Source organism: Pseudochaenichthys georgianus, chromosome 6 (genome assembly GCF_902827115.2).
Source record: "Pseudochaenichthys georgianus chromosome 6, fPseGeo1.2, whole genome shotgun sequence".
Lineage (NCBI taxonomy): Eukaryota > Metazoa > Chordata > Actinopteri > Perciformes > Channichthyidae > Pseudochaenichthys > Pseudochaenichthys georgianus.
This window is the reverse complement of record NC_047508.1, coordinates 1,247,122-1,274,063: the sequence shown is the minus strand read 5'-3', so window position 1 is coordinate 1,274,063 and position 26,942 is coordinate 1,247,122. Positions and strand designations below refer to the sequence as shown.

General features: G+C 41.4%; 1 protein-coding gene across 1 annotated transcript in view; it reads left to right on the top strand.

The window, feature by feature from the left end:
- The window catches only part of slco4a1 (solute carrier organic anion transporter family, member 4A1), a 178,188-nt gene that overhangs the window by 6,883 nt on the left and 144,363 nt on the right, over positions 1-26,942 (top strand). The gene's annotated exons all lie outside the window — the stretch shown is intronic.

Sequence of the window (26,942 nt, the reverse complement as noted above, 5' to 3'; positions counted from 1 at the left end):
GCGATTTCGGGTCCGTGGGGCCTAAGAGGATAACAGAGTATGTTTTCTTTTTTCTTTCAACAGTTGTATTTGGATGGAATTATTATTTATTTTTACAGTGAAAACGTTCAAATGGAGCTGATGGTTCCCAAATTACCCAGAGGTGAGTATGCCTGGACTTTATTTTTCTAAACCTGGTTAAAAACTAACTAATCTAATAAAAATCACAGTATTACACACAATGCACTGTTTTTTGAGAACAAAAATTCGTAACTAATGCACCATAATACATTCTGACGAAAAATAAAAATTATTATGAATACAAATAAAATAAAAGAAGCCTCCCGCGAGTTACTACAAGCTATAAAGTCGATTTAAAAAACGTTTTATAGAATAAAAGCTCACTGCAGGACGTTGTAGAAATGCGTGTGTGCACCACGACAAAAGAGCCTCATTCACTTTACATTGGCGTTGTTTGCGTGGTGCAGACACGTAAATGTAACAAAGTTCGTGAGTCCACCACGCAATGCGGTGTTAAGGAGTCGTGGTGGAGTCACGCATTCTGGTGAGATTAGGTTGGGCCATACCTATATAAGGTATATTTATACATTTCTGTTTTCAAAATACCAAACAGATCCTGCATTTTAGCCATGCCTCATTTCACTCTATTTTCTGTTCTCCAGCCCTGTTTTTGCAGGGGGCTGATTCTGTGAGCTGCAGCTGACCACGCCCCCCTGCAGGAGAGGGGAGCGTGCTCTGATCAAGTCAGAAGAGGGGGAGAAAAATAGATCTCCGTCCTCCGTGTTTTATTCTTATATGATTATATAGAGTCATTATTCATTTGTTTTAAAGGTCAATAAATAACAAAGAAGACCTTTGACCTGCACTTTTCTAATTTTATCTGTAAGATTTAAACTTTAACGGACATCTTGACCGGCGAACTGAAACTCTGACGCACGGTCCCCTTGTTCCTTGGAAGAGGCGGAGAGGTGGGTGTTTGTCATCTGCTGGTGGACTACCGGAGATAATTACAGTGCTTGCCTCGACGGGGAGGGATTGCATTGAATTACAGTGGCAAACGCTTGCCTCGGGGAGGGAGAAAAGAGCCACAGCGGAGAATAAACAGAAGGGCAACCATGCGCAGGAAGTCTTCTTCGCTGCTTTTGTGGCAGACTACAGCGCCACTTATAGGCCTGGCATATGTACTACAGCATCTCCAGCGCTGTCAAGTGGCAATGGCCCGCCGTGGCCCAACCCCACATTCCCCTGATAGGTGAAGAGTTGGCCCAATAGCCGTAGTGCCACCGTCCTGACGTCAGGACAGTGTTCAAATCTGGATCAGTTTTTATCAGATCCGTTGCAGACCCTTTTTCAGAGATTTGGGTATGGAGGAAAAGAGAGAGGGTTGTGTTTTCTGACACTTGTTGAGTTCCCTGGAACACCGGGGACACATATTCATGTATAAAAGACGTACAAAAGTGCATTTGGCATGATAGGTCCCCTTTAATGTAACTTTTTCAATGTCACCAAGCAGGTATGACTGACTCTGGAAGGGGGGCGGTTATTAGGGGAAGTTCATAAATCCATGTAAACATGACCATTGGTCAGTTAAAACAGACGCTGCGTGCGCACCTCCTAAACCGGAAGCTCCGGTCGGCTAACCATTATAATCCGTTTATAATTGTAATGATGGATTATCAGTAATCATCTCAAAGTTACAGAGACATTGGATTAACCTTCAGAAGCGTTTTTATGCCCTTGAACACAAATTCTGATCACAAACATCAAAGGTAAGACATCCTTATCATCATGGCTATGTAAAGTGAAGTTGTGTTCTTGCTCTTTCCTGGCTGCTAGTTCAGTGAGTTTTGGTCGTACAGTGATGAGACTTATACCAATGGAATCTGTGGAATCTCAGCTCTCGTGTGATATGTCGTTTGTGCAGACAGCATGACGTAGAAAAGATCGCTTTTGCCAGTTATGTGCTAAAGTAGCCGTTAGTCTCGTTAGCCCGTTTCGCTAGGTATTGATTTAGACTTGGGTTGTGGTCGGATAGTTTAAAAATCAGCTCCTAAGTTCTAACCCTATCTACTATTCCTTAACCTCTGAGTGAAACGTCACAGGGTTAAGGGATAGTGGATAGGAGAATTCAAAAGGACTTAGGAGAAGAGACTGCGGTACTTTCGAGAATCCGAATGCACTTTCACTATCCGACGTGTTTATGATGCGCCAGTGGACGTCATTTGTGCGTCTGCTGCTGTGGGTAAACTATGGAAACTACAGTTTTCTATACAGCGTGGATGTTTAATAAGAATGACGGACTCATCTAGAGACTCTGCACCGTGCTCTGATGCTGTTGCTTTGCTTTATGAACGTGGACAACAGAGAAACATATTCGTCATGACCAAAGTTGGAATTGAGATAAAAAATGAAAGTGAAACGTATGCTCGTCACCCTCTCCCTCCGGTCCACATTAATACAAATGATCCCAATATGTATGATTGCATGAACTATGAAAAGATCTTAAAATCAATACAAATGTATTTATTATAAACGTTAGTCCTTAACACCTATCACTGTGTACATCACCATTCAAACATCTTTTAAAAGTTGAACAAACCCCACACAGTTCAGTGAAATGTTAAGTTTATTTGATCATTTCAGTAAAAACTAACGTTCATATTTCTCTTTTTGATTATAATACTGATGAACGTTCAAAACAAAGCACTTTGGCAACTTACCACATACGTTTTAAAATGCTTAAAGGAATGGTCCACTCATTAGATAATTAATCAAAACTTCCGTATTTAGTGAAACATTATGTTTAAACCATACCCTGAAGAAATCAGCGATATTCCCCGGTAAATAATGATTTTATAGCTCTTTTTTATCAAAACCTGTATATTCCGTCTGGCCGCCGCCATTTTTGCCATTTTCAATAGTCACGTGATGGTCGTAACGTCATCCATGCGTTCACTTTGTTAACACACGGAAACATGGCGGGGTATTTGAGTTCGGACTCGTCAGCAGAGGAAGAAGTTTTGACCAATGTGAAGAGATTGGATGGGGGAATTCAGCCATACATATCAGTATGACAATACGACGCCCTCTGTCCTTAGACCCTCACATCGTACAAGGAAAAACTTCCGAAGAAAACCCACAGTTTAAAGGGAACATGGGAGAAACCTCAGGGAGAGCAACAGAGGAGGGATCCCTCTCCCAGGACGGACAGACGTGCAATAGATGCCGTGTGTAAATTGAAAAGATAATACATTTGCAACATAGGTAGTCCAAATGTTTGGAAATGCATGTGTGTATAATAGGAAGATGATATAAGATACTATATGTATGCATGTAGTACCACCCTTGCTAGCGATTCCCTCTCTAGTTTAGCATACTCAGCTTCGTTGTCCCTGGCCATAGAATCACGATTTTATGGGGCCGGAAAAAACTGGGGGGAAATACACACTAGCCGGTACTACGCTATATGGAAAGGCCACCAAAAACTGTCCTGGTCTGGACGCTAAAACGGGGCTAGCCGCTGCAATGGAAATGCGCTATAACATACCTTATTCTTACTCCGAGCACTACTTCTGCTCCTCCGTCGCTTCACACTTGCAGAGGGCGATTTCTCAACTGGCCGAACTAGTGTCCTGGTCTGTGATGACACCAGAAAGACCGATGGTACTGCATCTCCATTAAGTAATGGTTGTTCCATAAATCCCATGTTATGTGTTATCATACTCTCAGAGTAGTCGTCCGGAATTTTGAAATGTTCGCTGCATACATGAGCCTGTGAATCTTTCAGTTCGGGGCGGCCACATTTCGCTAGCCACTGCCTCCGAATGTACTTCTTACGCTTACCTTTTGGCAACAGATGGAACCGAGCATTCCGTGGATTGTTCCTATCAGAATTGTGGCAATATTTCGCGATACAGTGAGGCATATTTGAAGAGAGAAACTACAGTAAATAACATGGAGATCAACGTGTCTTCGAAAACCAAACGCATGGTTTACGTCACGTCCGGAAAATGGCGGCGCCCACAGTGTTGATGTTATTTCGGTATATAATCAGTTTAAAATCACTGATAATGTCATCGGATTAAAAAACAAACAAAAAAGACTGGCAGAGACTGGTCTGTTTTATCTGATGATAATTATTTAAAAATGAGTGTCATGAGCATACCATTCCTTTAATAAGCACCGTAACTTTCATGATATAATTTCTCCGTCATAATCGTTTTTTTCCGTGAACGGCCGACTGTTGTGTGACGCAAATGCTGCGGCTGCAAGGCATTGTGGGTCAGCATTTTCTCCTCTCCTTTCGGTTAGGGAGGTCAAGTGTTTCTTAAGCTAAAGGAGGTTATAAAGGAAGTTTGAAACCTCCTTTCCTATCATTCTAGAGAATTCGAACGACATTTTATCATGGTTGCCACTGAGCGACTTCCGGGTCATTTCACTCCGTTAGGAACGTTCCTAAGCTAAATGGACTATTCAACTTCAGCCTTGGTGTTGGACTTCTGTTCCGGGTACAAATGGTTAAAGCGTCTGTTAGCTGAGTATGCATCATTAAAGGTGGGGTAGGTGCGTTTGAGAAACCGGCTCGAGATACACTTTTTGTTATATTCCATGGAATGCTCTTAACATCCCGATAGCAATGAATGAATGAAAAGTGCTTTGACAAAAAATCCATAAAAAATGTTCATCTGTGGAAGCCGTAGTACTGTAAAAAGCACGACCAATCATCTGAGCCGGCCCGGCTAAAATAACTGGATGGCCTACCTGCCTGTCAGCCTTCCATCTGTGCACAAACTTATCTCGTGCCCTCATTGGTCATATGTGGAGGAGGGGCTCTGTATTTTTTCCGGTTGTGTATTTTCAAATTCTAGCGCACTTGAGCTGGTTTCTCCAAAATTACCTACCCCACCTTTAATAGGTTGTTAAATGTTAAGAAGCCTTGAGACGCTGTTTCTTGCAAGATGTTGCGTCTGCCCCCTCTCACAATAATAAGAGCACTGTTAGGAGAGATGACGAGTGACATTCACAGTGGCCAATCAGAGGGGTACTCAAACTGAATAAGTCACACAGGATGAGGGTTCCCAACCAACCAGAATTGTTTAAAAATTCATAAATCGATAACAGCACCGTTTGTGCAGCGGCTTAACGGTATACCGATACCGCCCAATCAGCTACCGGTACTGACTGAGTACCGGTGCTCAATACCCATCCCTTCTCATAACCATGTGCTATAAGCTGCTCCCTTTTCATGAAAATGTAAAAATGTAAATGTGTGTGTGTGTGTGTGTGTGTGTGTGTGTGTGTGTGTGTGTGTGTGTGTGTGTGTGTGTGCAATGACTCAGCATGTCCTGACAAAGCACAAGAGGCCTATCAGTCTACTTATGAAAGGTTAAAGCTCTTCTTCATTTGGCCATTCCTTAAAGGTAGGGTAGATAAGAATGGAGAAATGTGCTAGAATTTGAAAGTACCCAGCCAAAAAAAATCTGCCTATTCTTTCAGACTTCCTTACAGAGCCAACACACACGAACGTGCACATGACCAATGGTGCACGAGATGGAAGGCTGACAGGCACCACGGCTTCCACCGATGACATTGTTTTATGTATTTATTGTCAAAGCACACGTATTCATTGCTATCGGGATATTAAGAGCATACCATGGAATATAACAAAAAGTGTTTCTGAAGTGAATTACCTACCCTACAGATGTAGCGCTTCGTTTCAGACGCCTACCCGTGCGGCAGGGTTTCCGCTAGGATTTTTTCTCACCGGTCAAATGTCCGGGCAGAATTTATTTTACCGGACTAATTTGAAACTTACCGGTCATATTTCAATAATAATAAGAGTTGTGTAGCAGAGTTTCCGTTAGCATGTAATTACCGGACTATGAGCAGATATGCTTCAGTTTAAAACTCAGTTCACGGGGCTCATTTTTATATTGCTTCAGTTTATAATCGTAACAGATCGAAAAATTCAGATTCATTTTTCAATAAATGATTCCACAAACAACAAACAACATAATTATTACATTCAAACAAACTACTTGTAGTAGATAACGTACATTATTCAAAAGTTTACATCAACTTTGAATAATAACACGGGAGAAACTCTCTTTTCCCCTCTCCCTCCCTCTCTCTCTCTCCTGACAGCCCGTCAGTTTCTCATGCAGCTCCTGCAGCCCGCTAAACAGAGGGCGGGGCTTCAGGTGATTTTACAGAGCTGCGTGTCTCCGTCTGACTCAGCAGCTGACCTGATCTCTCTCTTGCGTCCGGTTACACTTCACTCGCGTTTATGTCCATATCGATCAGATCCAGCTCTCCTGATCGGCCTTTATAGAGAGCACCGATCAAACTATTAAGAGTGAATATCGGCCGATAATGACCGACGGCCGATCGATCGGAGCCTCCCTAATTATTACCAGACATGTTGACCGGCAGGTTTTGAATTTACCGGTTTTTAATAAATGTTACCAGCTAAAAACCGTTAATTACCGGCTAACGGAAAGCCTGCCGTGCGGGTCCGTGATCGGCACGGGGTGGGCCCCTGCTGAAAAGGAAAACCCCCCCGCAGGACTTGAAATGCCCCCTTGATAAATACATTTAATTAAAATGAAACCAGCTGCAATGGATCATGGATCCACCAGGGGGAGCCGTGAAAAGCTGCCACACTGGAACTCATGTGAAATAAACAGCTGATCTACAGGTATCTGATATAGCGGATATTTGTTCAGATCCATATGTCACGGATAGGATCATATTCTGTGCTAAATAAGAGACATGTAATCATTTACTAAACATCACCATGTTTTTATTTAACAAAATAATGTTTAATTCACGTTGGCGTAAGTACAAATCCATCGCTATGTTTTTAGATCAGGAAATGCATCCAGACTCAAATAAACGATTTTCAATCATCATCCTCACGATCATTTAATGTATCATATGTTCGCGAGTTGAAATGAATGCACTACATTTAATCCACGTGAGTTTACAACAACAAAAATAATCGCTTTGTTTTTATATCACATCCGACCGGAGGAAAATGCAGCGGCTCTCACTACCGATCATCCTAATCCCACGGGCAAACAATAATATGTACAGTGTTAATAGTTTACTATATTATTAGTGTCTAATATTACTGGGGATTTCGGAATGGTAGGCTACTGGATTTTGATTGATTGTATCTGCTTCATATCGCAATATATTCCCGAAGTCTGAAATGCAAAAATGTCCCACATTAGGGCAATTCACCCTACATTTAATCATTCAAACAAAATCATATTTCGTTTCTTTTTAACGAAATAAATGTGGTTTAATCCACATCATTTACTGTGTTAATTGTTTACTATAGTAGTGTGCACATTACTTTTCGCTGCTTGTTGCACCTGGTGAGAAGCTAAACTGCATTTTGTTGTCTCAGTACCTGCAATAACAATAAAGTTGAATCTAATCTTGAGCAGGAACAAATGTATTTAGGCTACTTAGTACATATCTGACATAAACGATTAAACACATTTGTGCATTCTTTAAACCGAGTCCAGCCGAGTCCGGAGGCGGCGGCACATTAAAGTGTGCACCTGATTGTTTAACTTGAAGGTGCCTGATGACATTTAATCATTCAAACAAAATCATATTTCGTTTATTTTTAACGAAATAAATGTGGTTTAATCCGCATCATTTAGGCCTACTGTGTTAATTGTTTACTGTAGTATTGTTTAACTTGAAGGTGCCTGATGCAGAGTCCTGCACGGGTCTGATTTTCAAGACCCGCTCCCGCCCCGCGACGTGCAATACCGAACCCGCCCCCCGCACATATTGCCAATTAGTTCCGCAACCCGACCCGTTGGCACAAGATCCGCAACCCGACCCGAACCCGCATAGCCTAGCCTATATATGAGTAGTGAAAACGTGCAATTATTAACACATGCAGTTGCATATTTGTCTCAAAAAGCGTGGGATGTTGGTTATTTTCTCCATCTAGGATGACACCAAAAGCCGCCCAGACGTTGGATTTCGCTCTTGAGGAAGTGTTATTGAAAATGCTGTATTCTCCATAGAGAGCTTCACCTCAGCCATTTCAAATGTGGCGCGCACAGCAGCAGATTGATGCGCTGCATAGGTTATGATTATGCACGGTCCCGTGGGGGAGAAGTCTGAGGATTTAAACATTAAACTAAATTATTATTATTTTAATATATTTATTATGCAATACCCGCGACCCGACCCGCATCATCTTTGTTTTACCCAGAACCGAACCCGGAAAAAAGCGTTTGAAAAAATACCACCCGCGAATCACCTTTTTTGCGGGTCACCCGATGCAGGACTCTGGCCTGATGTGAACATTTCCAGAAGAACTCTAGCTTGAATGGCCTTTGTATGTATACAGTATAGGCCTACAGTACAGCCCAACCATGTAAACCTTCCTTTTCTCCCATCCAAAGTTTGAATTGGATAAAGGTAATGGTTATCGATGGTGCTTTTATAGCCTATTGTATAATAACTGTGTGATTTATATTGCTTTTCAAATGCATATGGCCACCCATTTACACGGCTCTTCCCGTCAAGAATATGAATAGAACTTAGTTAGATAATCACACACGTCTCCCCGTCCCGAAAATGATAAATAAAATAAAAAGAGGACACACATTGAGTCCAGAAAATGAATGTTATTACAGTTTTTCTCAATCGCTAAACCCACTATTTAGAATCAAAATTCATTTCTTCAAAACAAGAACATAGCCATCGAAACAGAAACACACTTGCCATAACTCTGAATATCTTTTGCAAAATGCACTTACATGACCAAAACTGAAAATACTGGTCACAAAAAAGAATAAGTCGATCGAAACAGAACCAATTGTCCTCTAATGAGACAAATGTGTTTTCATAACTGAAACTCCGGTCACCATAATAACACATTCTACCATAACAATATACATTTCTTGCAAGGTGCTCTAGGGCACTCAAAACTAAAAATACCCCTTCCAAAACCAGATACCTTCTCCAAAAACAAAACATTTGTCAGCTCATTAGAAGACTATTTGAACAGTCATTACTAAGTGGCACACTAAATACTGACTACAATCATCAACACACAAACCTCAAGCTATCGATATTGGAAACTGAACGGAAAACTGACAAGTTGGGAGAAACAAACTTACATACAGGAAAAACAGTATGTTACTGTAACTATGTCATTGTTTTTATTGCCTCATTTTCAGAAGAGCACCGTAACAGAAACAAAAGATGAATAGCAATACACTGGAAACAAAATAACATGGGTAAATGATGTAAATCAGCAGTAAAGCAGAGAATGAGATCTATATAGCTTTACTGATCTGCTCTTTGGCCTCTGTCTGGCTACATAGCCTCATCTACGTCACAGCGTATGTCTTCCTTTGCAAGGCAGCGTGGGAAATATCTCCCTGCGTGTCGACACCACCCTTGACAGGATTCCGCAGAGATGTCCCGACAGCCAGCATTCTTTGCGTCCAAAAGGGGCATTCTGTCATGAGGATGATGGTCAGAAACCTTCCATCTCCAGGCAGAGAAGAACTCCTCAATGGGGTTTAGAAATGGAGAGTATGGAGGGAGGAACTCCATGGCCATGTGTGGATGAGCCTCAAACCATGCCCTCACGTCACGAGAGTGGTGGAATGCCACATTGTCCCATATGAACCGACCTCACTCGATCCCTCTCTTATGGTGGCACCAGTCGGTCATACAGGACATCCAGGAAGGCAAGGACACGTTGCTTGTTATATGCTCCCATTACAGGGATGTGAGCAAGGACGCCTTGTGTCGAGATAGCCGCACACAATGTTATGTTTCCTCCCCTTTGGCCTGGAACAAAGACTGTTGCTCTTTGCCCAATAAGGTTCCTCCCACGTCTCCTCACTTTGGAGAGGTTGAAGCCTGCTTCATCCACATATACAAAAACATGTGGTAATGCATTGCCTTCCAGCTCCATCATTCGCTAAAGAAAATGAAACAAACAGAGGACCATTTTACATTACTGTAAGCAGTCCGACATACTAAAAATATAGGCAAGCCATCACTGTGATTGAGGTCCTTACCTGTACATACCGGTGCCTTAACTCCTTCACACGGTCAGAGTTGCGTTCAAAAGGAACCTTATAGATCTGTTTCATTCTGAGGTGGTGCCTCTTTAACACCCGGTCATTGGTTGCAACACTTATAGATGGAATGTTACTGAAGACATCCTGGTCTGCAATTATTCTGGCCTGAATCACCCTTAAGCGGATTTCATTGTTGGCCACAACCATATCAACAATGGCAGACTCTTGTTCTGGAGTAAAGGCCTTTCCTCTGCCACCAGAGCGGGGTGCTCTTTCAGTTCTATCAATAAATATTTGAGAATGTTATGTACTGTAATATAAAAACAGTGATCGAAACCTACATAAAAATAGAAATGCATGAAGTGCTGTAAAAAAGGGTTACAGTAGCTTACCTATTTGCGTGCCTGAAGATCCTAATAATGGATGCCACTGTTGATCTCCGTATATTGGGCTGAACCCTTTGGCCAGCCTCAATGAGGGACATGCCATGGTTTATGACGTGGTCCACAATAGTTGCACGGGTGTTGAGCAGAATCTACAGTTTCCAGTATTTTCCGTTTCGTAAAATGATCAAATACGGCGAAGATATTCAAATATGTGCTTCCATTTTTCACACTTTTAAAATGTATTAACTTTATATCATCGTATCTCCGTGTTTACTGGGTATTTTTGCATGAAACAAAGACTGGGATATAGTTTCAAGCCAGTACTTTCGACAGAAACACACGGCAATGTTGTCCGGACTGTTGTTTTTATGCGGCACCGGCTTGAACAGGTCATGTGATCTTTTCACGCCGGCGTGACGGTCGACTCCAAAGGGTTAATATTAAATACATACAAGTATTTTTACAACTTGTATTTAGAAATACTCCGTTGTAATTATTGATGCATACATTCAATGTGGCATCTGCTATAATGGGGTTAATGTATGATATTACTTAATAATACAATACATTATAATATATGATATGATAATTACATTTTAGTTTTATTAATTTCTTATTTCATAGTTTGTCATTATTATTATTTGTATCGCTCATCTTATTTTTGATTTTATTAATCTGTGTGAATCTGTGCTGTCCTGTTTTTCACTCTCACCCTGTTGCTGTTTGAACTACTGAATTTCCCCACTGGATTAATAAAGGTCCATCTTATTTTATCTTAATGTATAAATTGATTTACTTCAATCTACTGTACTGTGTAAAAACACCCCAACAATATTACAAGAAATATACTGCAAAAAGCAAACTATATACTTTATTTGATCTAAAATATTGATGTTTCTACAACACCCAGTTGTCCTTCTGTATTTTGTGAATAAAGCGCCATCTCATGGTTAACTCCTGTAATTGAACAAATGGGGAAATTGGGCAACGCCCTCTAGCAATTTGGCAACACCCCCAGCCACTGGCATCCGCTGGGCTTTTGACTGGGACACACCCATGTGAGTCCTATCTGGGGTGCTACATCTGTACCTTTAAACCTTAGCACAGCTCAACATGTTTACTGAAGCCTCTGTCAGCATTCAGCAGGTCATCAAAGCTTTAGGCTGCAGCCACACGAGGACGATAACGGACCGCAATCGTTATCAAAAAAGTATTCCGTCCACACGCAACAGGCACCAGAAACGTGTCTGTTCACACGAGACCGCTCGAAAGCGCTGGAGACGCTGTAGTACATATGACAGGCCTGTAAGTGGCGCTGTACTCCTACCACAACATCAGCGAAGAAGACTTGCACATGGTTTCCATGGTTGCCCTTCTGTTTATTCTCCGCTCTGGCTCTTTTTCTCCCTACCCGAGGTAAGCGTTTGCTCCTGCTGTATATCTCTCCGGTTTGCCACCAGCAAATGACAAACACCCACCTCTCCGCCTCTTCCAAGGGACGAGGGGACCGTGCAGCAGAGTTTCAGTTAGATTTTTTTCCGCCGGTCAACATTTCGGTTAAAGTTGAAATCTTCCGGACAAAATTAGAAAAGTGCCGGTCAAAGGTCTTCTTTGTTATTTATTGAGCTTTAAAACAAATTAATAACGACTCTATATAATAATATAAGAATAAAAAACGGAGCCTCTCTTTTCCTCCCCCTCTTCTGAGAGCCCAGCAGCTGATCTCTGAGCAGGAGAGGTGCGGAGAGGAGGGGCTATTGCGTCATCGATATCAGGACATGATCGTATAGGCGAGTCAGGGTCCTTTTTATTTTAATGTAACTTTGGAAGTTGTGTTACCAATGCGGTAATACAATTAATAAAAACAACAAGGTTTGGGTTCGTTCTTCAGATGACTGTGACGTTAAAGAGCTTACAAAATGAAGGACAATACTGTTCTTATTACGATAATATATATACTATTATTAATGGGAAATCACGTCATTCATGACAATATGCCCGCTGTATTTATAAATCGTGGTTTATTACAACTTTCCATGCTCACTTCCGATGTTACACGACCGCTCCGAACAAAACAGCTTTCGCCGGTTAGTGACGTCACGCACGTCACGAGTAGAACACCTGTTGAATAATACACTACCTCTATGGCTGATGTTGGACTCTGGAGACAGAATCGAGTGACAGTGAGTCGTCAAGACTCATTTGGCGGGGATCCGATGCGGCAACAGAATACAGACTGGTATACATTTGACTTTAATTCATAGAGATTCTCAATAAATAGTAAATCAATAATAATTAGGGCTGTCAAGTTAACGCGTTAATAACGCGTTAATGCAAAAAAAAAATTAACGCCACTAATTATTTTAACGCGATTAATGCATGTGTATTTTTTTTCCTCGGCCGCCCCGTAGTTTCAGAGCGCATCGAGTTTAAAATACCATCTACAAGCTGATGCTGCTGACAGCCCCGCTCCTGCCGCCCGCTTGTGGCAGACCACACTTCCACGCTCACCGGCAGGCACCGACTGGCCATCGGGAGGACCGGGAGGGTGTGTGTATGTGTGGCCCGAGCGAGCGAGAGAGAGACCTTACGTGCATTACCGTACCGCAGTGTGAACGCGGCTATTGTTGTTGTTAGCATCTGGTGCTAGCTAGCTGCGCTAACGGATATAAGGAGCTGTTTAAATGAAAACAGAGGAGCGCCCTATCCACACAACTGCGCCGAGCACTTGACTTTATGCAGGCAGCGGGACATTGTACGAGAAGTCAGCACACTCATGATTGCAGTAACATGATTGCAGCGTCCAGGCACCTCCCGTTCGAGCATATGCCTTGAGTTGCACATAGCTCCAACGATCACACACACACACACACACACACACACACACACACACACACACACACACACACACACACACACACACACACACACACACACACACACACACACACACACACACACACACACACACACACACACACACACACACACATACACACACACACACACACACTTTGTATTGTATGAGAGAGGTTCCAGGTTGTTGTGTTTAATATTCATGAGAATATTTGTCATTGTTCAAATGATAAACATTAGCATAACGCATATTTGTCCACTCATATGTTGATAAGAGTATTAAAAACTTGAAAAATATTCCTCTAAGGTACATTTAGAACAGATAAAAAATGTGCGATTAATTTGCGATTAATCGCGATTAACTATGGACAATCATGCGATTAATCGCGATTAAATATTTTAATCGACTGACAGCCCTAATAATAATACATCGTAATGTATCAGGCAAACTGTAGCATGGTCAATAGCGTCCGGAGCACGATAGCAACTCTGCGATCCGCCATTGTTGTTGTTGTTGGTGGCGAAACACTTCAACAATGGCGCGGGGTAAGCGGAGGTGAGCAGAAGAGGTGGGGAGAGGCGGGGCTATTGCGCAATCACTATCAGTGATCTGAAAATGTTCGGATAGGGCGTACACACGGAGCCGTTTGACCCCCAGAGAGTTGTGTATGCCTTTCTATCCACCTTGGGACCCGTTATCGTTTCCTCAGTCGTTTAGTACCGTATTCAGTCGTCGTTGTGTGGCCGAACGGTCTATATGACACTAAACAGTAACGCAAACGACCAAATTCGTCCTCGTGTGGCCGCAGCCTTAGCCTGCAACCTAACCTGCTCCGGGGCAGGTTAGCCGTTCAGCATAAGTTACCATGGAGATCTAGCCCTCTAAAAAGAGAACCAGCTTCGTAGGACCGGAAAGCCGGAGTTTTCCCTGAAGTTAGCCGCTAAGAGAACATCCTGCTTCGTAGTACAGGCCTCAGGACTAACTGAAGACATGTGGAACAGAGGACAGGCATGGTTCCATGTACAGGAAACTGGAACTTTGAACAGGTGTTTTCATCTTTTCTGCCTGAAGATTCACAAGTTCTTGATCAGGTGTTTGATGTGAGCTGGCATGATCCTTTCTGCAGCGATAAATAAAGAAAACAAAGAAAACATTTTTAATAATGGTAATGATGGTAACAACAATAATATTAGTATAATTATGTATATAGCACTTACACAATTGCAAAGTGATTCCCACAACAAAAATAAAGAACAAAACAATGTCAACAATAAAACTAATTAAAAAAAAACTAATTATTACAGGAAAGTTGAGACAAATTAATGTTTTTTCAGTCTTTACAATGCACTGTTGGAAATGACATTCCAAAGACTAAATTCAAACTCAATACCATAAATAACTGGGTACCAAAGTGCTTTACCTGATAGAACACGCTCCACACGGAGCAGCAACCATCTGGCTGGGCCTTTTGCTGCATATCATCTCCTCCCTCTATCCCTCTCTCTCTGGTGTTAGGTTCCAGTAGATCTCTAGTATCCAATAAAACAGAAATTTCCCAAAAAATCATATTAAAAAAGTTAAAAACAATGACTTGCTGTTGGCATTGAAATGGATTAGAATCTCACCTTTTTCCTGGATGTCAGGAAGGCCATGGAGTCGTTCCCTTCAAGTCCGCAACCAGTCATAGGAGTTCAAATGCAAAGCCTGAATGATGACAAGAGCGAGAGACTTACATTTTACAATTATATTTTTAATTCATACCAGAGCAGTGTGTACAGGCCCTGTACGACATGCAAAGAACAGATCAAATCCCCTAACAGACTCACACACTTTGGTGATGTCCTAATCTGATAATGTTTCATTTTTTAGCAGCAAAGTAACATTACTCAAAGTATATGTCAGACCCAACTTATTTACAGTATGTTTTGCATATCCTCAATAATGGTCTGTATAGTTGAGTAGAAAAAAACTGTCCCTACAATTTCAGGTAGATTAACACACATTTGTAAGAAAAGTTTACAATGAAGCACAAAACCCCTCTTTGTATTAAGCGAGCTGCCACAGAAAGTGCAGCTTAACATGCTAACCTTTGGTGAGCTACAGTAAAGCTAACTTCATGCTCAACACAAAACCTTTAACGTGCATTACATTGACGATTTTAAACACAACTTAACTCTCTCTACTTGTAAGATAACGTTTAGTTAACTTACCTTAAATAACTACATCACGTTTTTCAGCGGAAACACAAACTGCAGAAAACGTTAGCTGCTAACTGTTGTTAGCTAAGACAGCTAGCTCTTAATGGCATCGGTTCACAAGAGCGACTGAAGAAATCCTACAGTCCAGCATGTATCTTGTTCTTCAGTCCAAGGACTTTGGGGGAAAGCCTTTCACCACCCATTTGCAAGAGCACTTTCTGAATGAATTCATAGTTGTACCTTAGCTCTTTGGGGTAAGCCATGTTCAGTGTATAGATGACTCCCAGCCAGTGGCGGCTCCAGGTGGGGCTCAAGTCAGTAGGCCTGTTTGCAATGTAATTGCATACACGCTCCCCTTGACAGTGAAACGCCACGCGTGAGGTTTAGATTATTTCCCTGTTTCAATCCAAATTGAACGGTATGAAATAAAAAAGCACATTTGTCTTGTAGTAAATAAAAAGGGCGACTTGGAGCCAATCCTGTAATTTACCCACAGGTGAAAGAGTTGACATGCTGAAAGCCCAACCCCTGTAGGGGGGTCTGGGGGGATTTTACCCCAGGAGATTTTTTGAAATACTAACATAAAATACACATTCTGGTACTCTTTTGAGAAGAAAAATAAATACATCTATTACTACACGACATATTTAAAAAAATGAATGCCATTTTAGTTTTTTGTTACTTTGTTCTGAAAGCTGAACCTGCTGCTCCTCACTGAAGAGGGAAGAGGCTGTGTGGATTACTTTACATTGTGGATAAGGTTGTTGGTTGTTCCTAGAATCTTTAAAAGTACAATGGGAGCCAGAGCCTTTTCTTATCAAGCTCCACATTTGTGGAATCAGCTTCCAGTTTGTGTTCGGGCGGCAGACACCCTATCCGTTTTTAAGAGTGCGCTTAAGACCTTCCTTTTTGATAAAGCTTATAGTTAGGGCTGATTAGATTCAGCCCCTAGTTTTGCTGATATAGGCTTAGTTTGTCGGGGGACATCTTACTTCTTCCTTCTCTCTGTCTATACCCATGTACACTCATGTTCCGATTAACCCAGCTTCCCCAAATGTCTTTCTTTTTGGTGTCTATATACGCTGGGATCCGGATTCATGGATGATCCTGCGGTCCTGTGTCCTGGATCGCGAGCGCTGGATCTTGAGTCGTGGCTGTGGTCCTGGATCATAGGTCCTGGATGGATATCCTCGTGGATTCATCTTCCTATTATACACACATGCATTTCCAAACATTTGGACTACCTATGTTGCAAATGTATTATCTTTTCAATTTACACACGGCATCTATTGCACGTCTGTCCGTCCTGGGAGAGGGATCCCTCCTCTGTTGCTCTCCCTGAGGTTTCTCCCATTTTCCCCTTTAAACTGGGTTTTCTTTGGAAGTTTTTCCTTGTACGATGTGAGGGTCTAAGGACAGAGGGTCTAAGGACAGAGGGTGTCGTATTGTCATACTGATATTCTGTACACACTGTGAAGACCACTGAGACAAATGTAACATTTGTGATATTGGGCTATATAAATAAACATTGATTGATTGATTGATTGATTGATTGATAAGGGTGGATAGCCCCCATTGTTCTGTGTGTCAAAATGAAAGACAGCCCACACACCTATCAATCATCAAACCGTGGGGTCTTATTTCATTACGTGTTGATTTCTATCAACACGTAATGTTGTATCGATGTATATAGACAGGGGTGGCCAACCAGTCAGAGGTTAAGAGCCACATTTTTTCTATGTTACTGCAAAGAGCCACAGTCACTGATACCGCTTGTTTCAGTTTTTTGTTTTCTGGAGACAAGATTTCAACCACTGATGCATTTTTGTGGCATTGGGATATATATTCTTTAAATCCTCTGGAGCATAGAGAGGAGCTGTGGATTATTGTTATTGATTAATGCGTTAGTGTTTCTTAGGGTCAAAAACACTAAACTCACAACTTCAAATGAAAGCGTTTAGTTTATTTAATAATAGAGCACATGTTCAATGTGAAAAGTGACTGTAGTTATAGATTATTTGCAATTTGGTGCTATATATTTAAAAACATTATATATATTTTTTAAACACCTTGAATTTCAGGGCGGGCGCGGGGCTACCAAGACAATGGTAGGGGAAACACTGGATAGTGTTTAATCAACGATAGGTTTTCCCCCCCTCAAACGTGATTGGGTCACTGCATCGCAGGTATTATTGTGATTGGCTCTTGGGCCACATCAAAATTAGACGCGCTGTCATCCTCTCATACTGACATCTGACACCACACATACACACGTAGGGAGAGCCGGGACGAAAGTAACACGGGACGAAAGTAACACGGGACGAAAGTAACACGGGACAAAAGTAACGGAGCGATTTTATCCGAGCCCAAACAACTTTGACCGGCCAAATTACGTCAGAATTATCAGCATTAAAGACTTAACAGACCTACTAAATATCAGGTTTAACTGTCAGGAGTCGCTAGTGTTGTCACCAGTGGCGTTTCTATATGTACAAAAGTGGTGGGGCACAAACAACTCAGATGTCTAAATATAAGCTTCTGCAGTGAGGTTCATGGCTGGTGAGGCACTGGCACTGACTCTTCAGGTTTACAAATATTATATTTTGACCTAAATCAAAATATAATATTATTTTCAAAAGCTTTTTTTGTCTGATGCTTCAATTAATTTTAAACAGAGAGTTCAACAAAAGGATACCCAAAACATGTAATTTTATCCTTTAAATATTGAATTGTTCTCTCTTAGTAAGATCCCATTTTCAATAAAATTGCAGTCTTACCTTGACATGAAGATGAAGTCCATTTGCCTATCCCTCTGGACAAAAATCTCTATTACTTTTTTGTAAAAGTCCTCCTTATCTTCTTGTAGTTTCAAAAGTCTATCATAAATCTAATCTAATCAATAGATTTATGATTCGAAAATTATAAAAGTAGGGTAGACATGTGGATATTAACCGTCTGAACAAAACGTGCATTTATCTAACAGGTTTGTTTCCCACAGATCTTATTTGGAGCTATTTTCTAAAATCTTATGGAGACATTTCATTGCTTTTAGGTCGAGGGAAGCCATGCGCAGCTTACTTCCGGGTTTTAGGACGCCTCACTGCAGCTCTCTCGTCTCCTCGTCACACACACCACATGTACTTACAGCCAATCAGCTCTGAATTATGTGAGATGACGTATGGTGGGGATGGCAGCTCTATGCCCCTCTGGTCATTATTTTTTTGCCACACACATTAAATAGGACAATACTCTGAGCATGCGCAGTGTAGTTTTTACAGTCACCATTGCTTTAACAGGGAGAGGGAGGGGCAGGATCGGGTTTTGTCCCACATGGCTCGAAACAGCTCAATCGGCACACACTGACAGTGTGTGCCTATTGAGCAGTGTGACACTGTAGACACTAATTAGAAGAACACGGACTAAAACAGCAATGTACAGACGAATCAGATGATTTTATATTTTTTTTTTGCATTTTTTTGTAATCATTATTTTTAATACTTTCTGCTGACACTAGGTGGGGCTGTGCCCCACCTGCCCCTAATGACCAGTCGCCACTGGTTGTCACGATACCAAGTCAAGAATTGCGATTCCAATTATTTTTCGATACTTTTCTTAAAAAAAGGGAAACAGTCTTAAATGTAATTATTGTTAGGATTATGTTTTAAACAGGACCCAGGCGCAGGCAAGGACTGAAGATGTTTAAATAATTTATTGCTTCGGAGACTCAGGCAGGTTTGGTGATATGGAGGTCCGGAGTGGAGGTAGGCAGTGAGAGGCTGGACTGATTTACAAGGCAGGCAGGAAGAAACAGGCAGGTTGGCTGGAAGCTCTGGTGGACGATGGCCGAGGGATTGCACTGGAAACACAAGAGAAACTAGTTACAAAAAGGTACAGAATTACACGCAGACATGATAACTCAATGGGCAGCCAGGAGGATGTACTACCACTGATGTAGAAAACAATCTGGCGGTGAGTTGCTGGGAGACTGGAGTAGATAAGCTGTGTCCCGATTAGATGATGAGGGACAGCTGAGTCGGACGGCCAGGTGAGAGCAATCAGGCTGCAGCCTGCAAGGGAAAACACACCCTCTCCACACACAGGAACACAGTTTGGACCGTGACAATTATTGTGCTTTATTTCACACCAGAACCATAACCATAACACAAACTTTTAAACAATGAGAACAATAAATAAAATAAATGACAAGAATTCGTATTAAATACAATTAATACATTTCTTACAGACAGGCCTCGTGGTGTCCGTAGGCTTGCCCTCACTGTCATATAGCTAAAATACATCCAAATGTAGCTTCTGGCGTCTTTTTTGTCAACAAGCCGAGGCGCAGCGGCAGTTGCACTCCCACTTGCAGCCATGCTTCTCGTTTTCTCACATGCTCTGGCAGCTAGCGCGTGCACGAGAGAGGGGAGGCACTTGAGCGTGCTTGAGAGGGGCGGGACTGCAGGCACGGCTGCAGTGCAGGGAGTGGAAGCAGCAGAGCGCTGAACACACACGGCTCTTATTAAAATGGCGCTTTCTCACCGGAGTACTTTCCCCCGCCACAATTAAATATCGTCCACCACAAATAGATCTCATAAAAAAATAAATAATTTTTGAATAAAATATACATTTAATTGTAAAGCGCAGTTACCCGCTCAGCCCCTCTTTGCATGCTCTTTGCTCTCAACGGCCCCTGAGCCCCACCCCCTCCTCACTGCAAGACATTTCTGAAGTTTTAAACCAGATGCCGCGTGCCAGAGAATGACGGCCCGTCCACACAGCGGCGTATATGGTATATATATGGTATATGGTATATGCATACATTTGTCCAAAATGGATGTATTCAAGTTAACTCTGATAAGTTAGTCTCTCTGTTCGTATCACGCTGTAAATCGCCGAGACCCAGCTCTTCAAATAAGTTATTAGCTAACAAGCATGAAAGGAGTTCATGTCAAGGTTAGCACGCTGTGTAACATTATAGCGCTCCTAACGTTAGTCAACTACCGACTGCATTTAATTCTTTAACGCTGAATGATGTTTGCTCCCTCAAACCAGATGAATATAGAAACATATTTTCAGAGGCAGAAACAGGCTCATCTTGAAGAGGAGTAAACACAGCCTGGAACAGAGGTATGAGCAAGAGTACCTATAGAAACACACGTTGGTGGGACACACGCGGGAAAGCTGAACAGTCCGACCAGTGTGATTAGCTATCCAATTAATTAGTTTGAAATATTTCCAGGCCAACCTGATCTCACCAGAATGCGTGACACCACCACGACTCCTTAACACCGCATTGCGTGGTGGAGTCATGCATTCTGCTACATTTACGTGTCGGCACCACGCAAACAACCCCAATGTAAAGTGAATGAGGCTCTTTTGTCGTGGTGCACACAAGCATTTCTACAACGTCCCGCAGTGAGCTGTTATTCTATAAAACGTTTTTAAAATCTTCTGTTATTTTATTTGTATTCATAATAATTTTTATTTTTCGTCAGAATGTAAAAATTACATTAGTTACGCATTTTTGTTCTCAAAAAACAGTGCATTGTGTGTAATATAACTGTGATTTTTATTAAATTAGTTAATAAATAAAATAGAGGGTGCTCACACATTTAGGGTTTCCCATTAATGTACCGGTCGCTACAGTGGAATGTTCTACTGCAACACTCCCCACGCATATACACAATGTACCCGCGACTGTTACAATGAAGGCTCGATATCAGCTCACGGCATATAGGTGTAAGCAGGGGTAAAGTGCTATTTTTGTAGGTGGTGTGTGGACCTCACATAGGGGGGTCCGGGGGCAAGCTCCCCCGGGAAGATTTTTAAATATTGAAGTTAAAAGCATCAATCTGGTGCACTTTGAGAGCAACATTAAGAGATCTATGGATACCTCTCTCAACACCCAGATGAAACAGAACTGTAAACAGATGTACTTTTTCTTTATGTATATTTTACAAATCACTCCCTTTTAAACTTTATTCTTTTTTTACTGTATTTCATACCTGTTTTTCATTTATTCTCTTATTTTTTTAGAACTATAATGATCATATAAACGTGTGCCTCGGAAATAATTGTTTACATTAATGGTGACCAAAACATTTGAGACCCACTGAGATAACACTGAGAGAGTCCTTTAGCTCACTGAGTCTCTCAGTCTGACAAGAGAGGACTCTCCTCCACTTTGTTGTTGAAAAAACTTCTTATATCCATTAGCGTAGCTCGCTAGCACCAGAAGCTAACAACAACGATCTCCGGTACCGGTGCGCGCTCGCTCTCTCTCTCTCTCTCTCTCTCTCTCTCTCTCTCTCTCTCTCTCTCTCTCTCTCTCTCTCTCTCTCTCTCTCTCTCTCTCTCTCTCTCTCTCTCTCTCTCACACACAAAATGGCTTGTTCCACACACACACACACAGCCAAGCTTTAATGAAACACAGAGACCCAGACCTAATATGATTTTTTTAAACTACTAACTACTAGACCGCTGAGTCATGTTAAGACCATATTCTCTGTGTTGCTGTGGGTTTTTTCCATCGCTTTTGTGTTACACATATCAAAACAATAACTAAATATATCTGTCGTAAACTAAACCAGAAACAGCAGTATATTTTATTTTGTTAACACTGTAAACTTGACAGCTTTTTAACCCGCACCTCCTACTGGTTAAAGTACGGTATTACACGTTTAGAGTAATGCAATGCAGGTAGATTATGTTGCTTTTTAATGACTGTTTAAAATGCCTTTTTCTTAATGTCTTTCATTTTTGTAAAGCACTTTTGAATGTGGTATATTTGATGAAAACATTTAAATATTAAGAGTAGCCTACATATAAAATAGTGGGAAAGTAGAAGGTCAATGATATAAATATAGAATAGAAAATATCAAGAAGATACTGTAAATAATATCTACAATAAAAGAGTTTAGTGCCTGATAGGAGGATGTGCAAAACAGACAAACTAATAAGGCTTTATTTAAACATTAAAGAATACTTAGGCTAAGGTCTTTGAGCTTTGGGGGTATCTATCTACAGATACATATTAAGCCTGACAAAGTACTTAACGTCTAATATATTGCATGGTTTGTTTTGGAACTTGACAATCAACTTTCCTGCAATGTTGAAGCACTTATTTTAACCGATATTATACATATTTATTATACTCTTATAAGATGTTAGATAGAATAATACATGTGCAGAATATGACAGTTTAATGGTGGAGGTATACACACATATTGATAGATGTCTTGTAATGCACCTGTGACCCAAGTTTTGCATTCATTGCATAACTACACCGCAGTTGTGTATATGATATGTCAATAAACCTTTGAAAATCTTGATATCTTGAAAGGGATGTGCAAAATATCAATTATATACATTCTTTAATGAACGATTAGAGATTAACGAGTAATTAATATGCTTTATACGGATCTGCAGATAAATGTTTAGTCTTCTCAAGCGCCAACTATCAAATATCTCTCCTGATTGTTGGCACTTGACAATCACCTTCACTGAATTTTACTCGGGTGTAACTAAAGTCTGATTTAAGTGTTGTTTATATTTCACATCATTAATCCAAATCTGTAAAGTAACTAAAATAAATGTAGTGGAGTAAAAACACCACGTTAACATTAAAGAAAGCCCTCAGGATTATAAAAGACCCCCATCACCCCAGCCAAAACTGTTCTGTCTGCTGCCGTCTGGCAGGCGGTACCGCAGCATCCGGACTAAAACCACCAGACTCAGGGACAGCTTCATCCCACAGGCCATAAGACTATTAAACACCTGCATTTAGAAACAACATCCATAACATTCATCTGGCTGCTACTTAAAAATTATTTATCTAATATATCATATTCACAATGTAGTGACTTCTTTTTTGTCTTTTGTTTTCTTAGTTATGTTCTCTTTTATATGTATGTGTTATGTGTAATGTTGCTGCCTTCTTGGCCAGGTCAGCATTGAAAATGAGATTGTATCTCAATGCTTTTATCTGGTTAAATAAAGGTTAAATACAAAAAATAAAAAGATTCCAATCACTTGTATATAGACTCTTATTGCACTATTTCACTATTTTTTATGTGTATCTGTTGTATTGTGTTGCACTGTTGGAGGAGCCTGCGACCTAAGGTGGGGGGGGATAGGACACGTTCGATTCCTGTTTTGAATAGTGTGCCGTCGATGGGTTTCATTCCATTTCAAGGTGCTTTTTGACGCTCCATGTAAACTTCGCACACTACCACTCCAACATCCAATCACAGAGCTTGAGGACTGATCACAGGGTTTGTCAAGCTAAGCACATGGTGTAGTCCCAAACGATAGCTGAGGATTCTGGGTAGTGTAGTGTCTTCTGCCATCCAAAAACTCCGAAAAAATATTTGTTTCTCCGAATCGAAGGGGAAAAATACAAAAGCATTGTACACAATTTAAACCAATCAATGTTGTGTAATTAACAAGGATAATTTGGTGTTTTTGAGTTGATGAGTAGTTCAGATATCACTGTAAAATCAATCGACAGTAAGGGGACTACTTACTTCCGGGTGTAAAATTCTCTGTTATCCAATGGGAATGGACGCTCGTAATACAATACAGGGGACATAATCATTATCTTTTAAATAACGATAACTAAAGGGAACAATCTATTTGACACAGCTGAAGCTCTGGCCTTCCTTAAAAACTAACTAATTTAATAAAAATCACAGTTGTATTACACACAATGCACTGTTTTTTGAGAACAACAATTCGTAACTAATGTAATTTTTACATTCTGACAATAAACTTTTTAATTATGAATACAAATAAAATAAAAGAAGCCTCCCGTGAGTTACTACAAGCTATATAGTAGATTTTAAAAACGTTTTATAGAATAAAAGCTCACTGCGGGACGTTGTAGAAATGCGTGTGTGTACGACAAAAGAGCCTCATTCACTTTACATTGGGGTTTTTTGCGTGGTGCCGACACGTAAATGTAGCAGAATGCGTGACTCCACCACGCAATGCGGTGTTAAGGAGTCGTGGTGGAGTCACGCATTCCGGTGAGATCAGGTTGTTCCAGGCTTCAATCAGTGCGAGTGTAGCAGTAAGAGAGGGTCAGGGAGCCGTGGCAGAGCCAGCTAGCTCAGAAGCAGCAGGTGAGATTGACAGAAAACACAGAGATATAGAAGCAGGTCAGGTGGTCAGAAAACCAGATTTCTGAGGCATCATTTATATTCTTCTGTGCCTCATTTATGTAATTGTGAAGCAAGCAGCAAGCATAGACGCACTGGATTTGATCCAGAGTGGTTGAATATGCCTCCATTTAAAGCCCCGGCCACACGAGGACGATAACGGTAGTTTCCGTTACCGTTTTGTGTCATATAGACCATTCGGCCACACTAGGACGACAGAATACGGCACTAAACGACTACGGTAACGATAACAGGTCCCAAGGTGGATAGACTGGCATACGCAACGCTCTGGGGGGGTCCAACGGCTCCGTGTGTACGCCCTATACGATCATTTTCTGATGATGGTGAGGAAATAGCCCCGCCTCTATCCACCTCTGTTGCTCACCACCGCGTCAAAGTAAACTGCACCCTGAATTCAGATTATTTATCTTTCTCTCGATATGGACCTAAACGCGAGTGAAGTCTAATCTGACAGGACGGAGACACGCAGCTCTGCTCACCTGCAGCTCCTCCCGCTCTGATGCAGCGGTGAACGGAGCAAAACACACACTTCAAGTCAGATCATCACCCTTAGCTATTTTAATTACCTCTCAAACTACCTAAACTAGTTATAAATATGTTTATTTTTACTGTCGGCCGGGTCACTCATTACTGGATCAGCTGCTGCATGAGACAGACACTGACACTGTCAGAAGAGAGGGAGGAAAAAGAGAGGCTCCATGTATTTTATTATTATATTATATAGAGTCGTTATTCATTTGTTTTAAAGCTCAATAAACAACAAAGAAGACCTTTGACCGGCACTTTTATAATTTTGTCCGGAAGATTTAAACTTTAATACACGTTGACTGGCGAAAATCTCTGCCCGGTTCCCTCGGCCCCCACCGCGGAGAATAAACAGAAGGGCAACCATGACAACCATGCTTCTTCGCTGCTTTGTGGAGGAAGTTACAGCACAACGTACAGGCTCAGCATATGTACTGCAGCTTCTCCAGTGGTTGGAGCTAAACGGAGCTGTCTCGTGTGGACAGAAACGTTCCGGTGTCTATTGCGTGTGGACGGAAGCCTTTTTTGCGATTTGCGTTTGCATATGCGTTTTACCGTTATCGTCCTCGTGTGGCCGGGGCCTAAGCCATGGCTATACCACACACAGCATGGTCAATTTGATGAATGGGCTGAGCTCTACCCCTGCCTGAGCCTCCTTGCGGGCATAGGACTAGTTATCCCCGTTTCTAGTGTCAACTGTGAACGCGATTTCTCGACGATGAACAGAAAAAGCATCACTTTGAAAAGCACAACAAATTATTATGCATTTTCTTTATTAGTTCAGTTTGTGGTATTCCATGTTGCTTCATCCTCAGGTGAAAACAGACCTCCGAAACCAGCTCCAAGGAGAACACCTGGCTGCTTGCTTGAAGATCTCCATAAATGGACCCTGTCCTGAGGCCTTCCCATAAGATAGGACATTAGAATATTTGTTCAGGAAGCCCCGTAAAATCGGATGTCAAGACAAAGGGTGCAAACTTTGCACATTGTCTGAACATCTGAAGCGTTGTCTAGCCAAGCCACATTTTATTTTGTTTGTTTGTTAGACATCCTAGTCGTGGTGTTCCAGGCGGGATTTGAACTCGGCACTTAGCCCTCAGTTACTCCAGGGAGAATTGAGTTAAATGTAAATGTATGTAATCTAATGTAAATCACTTTGGAATAAGGCATCTGCTAATTATATCTTTGGGAGAATAAACCCCACAGATCCTCAACTCCGGTGTGGCTCACTCATTGACAAGGCGGGAGGGGGGGTGCCCGAAGGGGGGGTGCCCCCACAAATAGAATCAAATGATGTGGGAAACACTGCATGTATAGTTGTGTCCTAATATTACCACAGTGATAAGAATACGTTTTTTAAAAAAAAACATACTTACAGTCGGTTAGGAACACAGCATGGCCAGTATACAAGCCGGGGCAGCGGTGAAGCTACAAAAAAAGCCATAGTAACAGGCAGTTAACATTGATTAGCCACAAACTAATAAGAAAGTCTAAAAAGACAAAAATTGAATTTATCACGTATTTAACTTGAGAGCAGTATCAAGTTATCTTATAATGTTAATGATGCATGTTACACTTCAATTAGGTTACTTAAAGGGGACCTATCATGCAAAATGCACTTTTGTACGTCTTTTATACATGAATATGTGTCCCCGGTGTGTCAGAAAACACAACCCTCTCTCTTTTCCTCCATACCCAAATCTCTAAAAACGGGGCTGCAACGG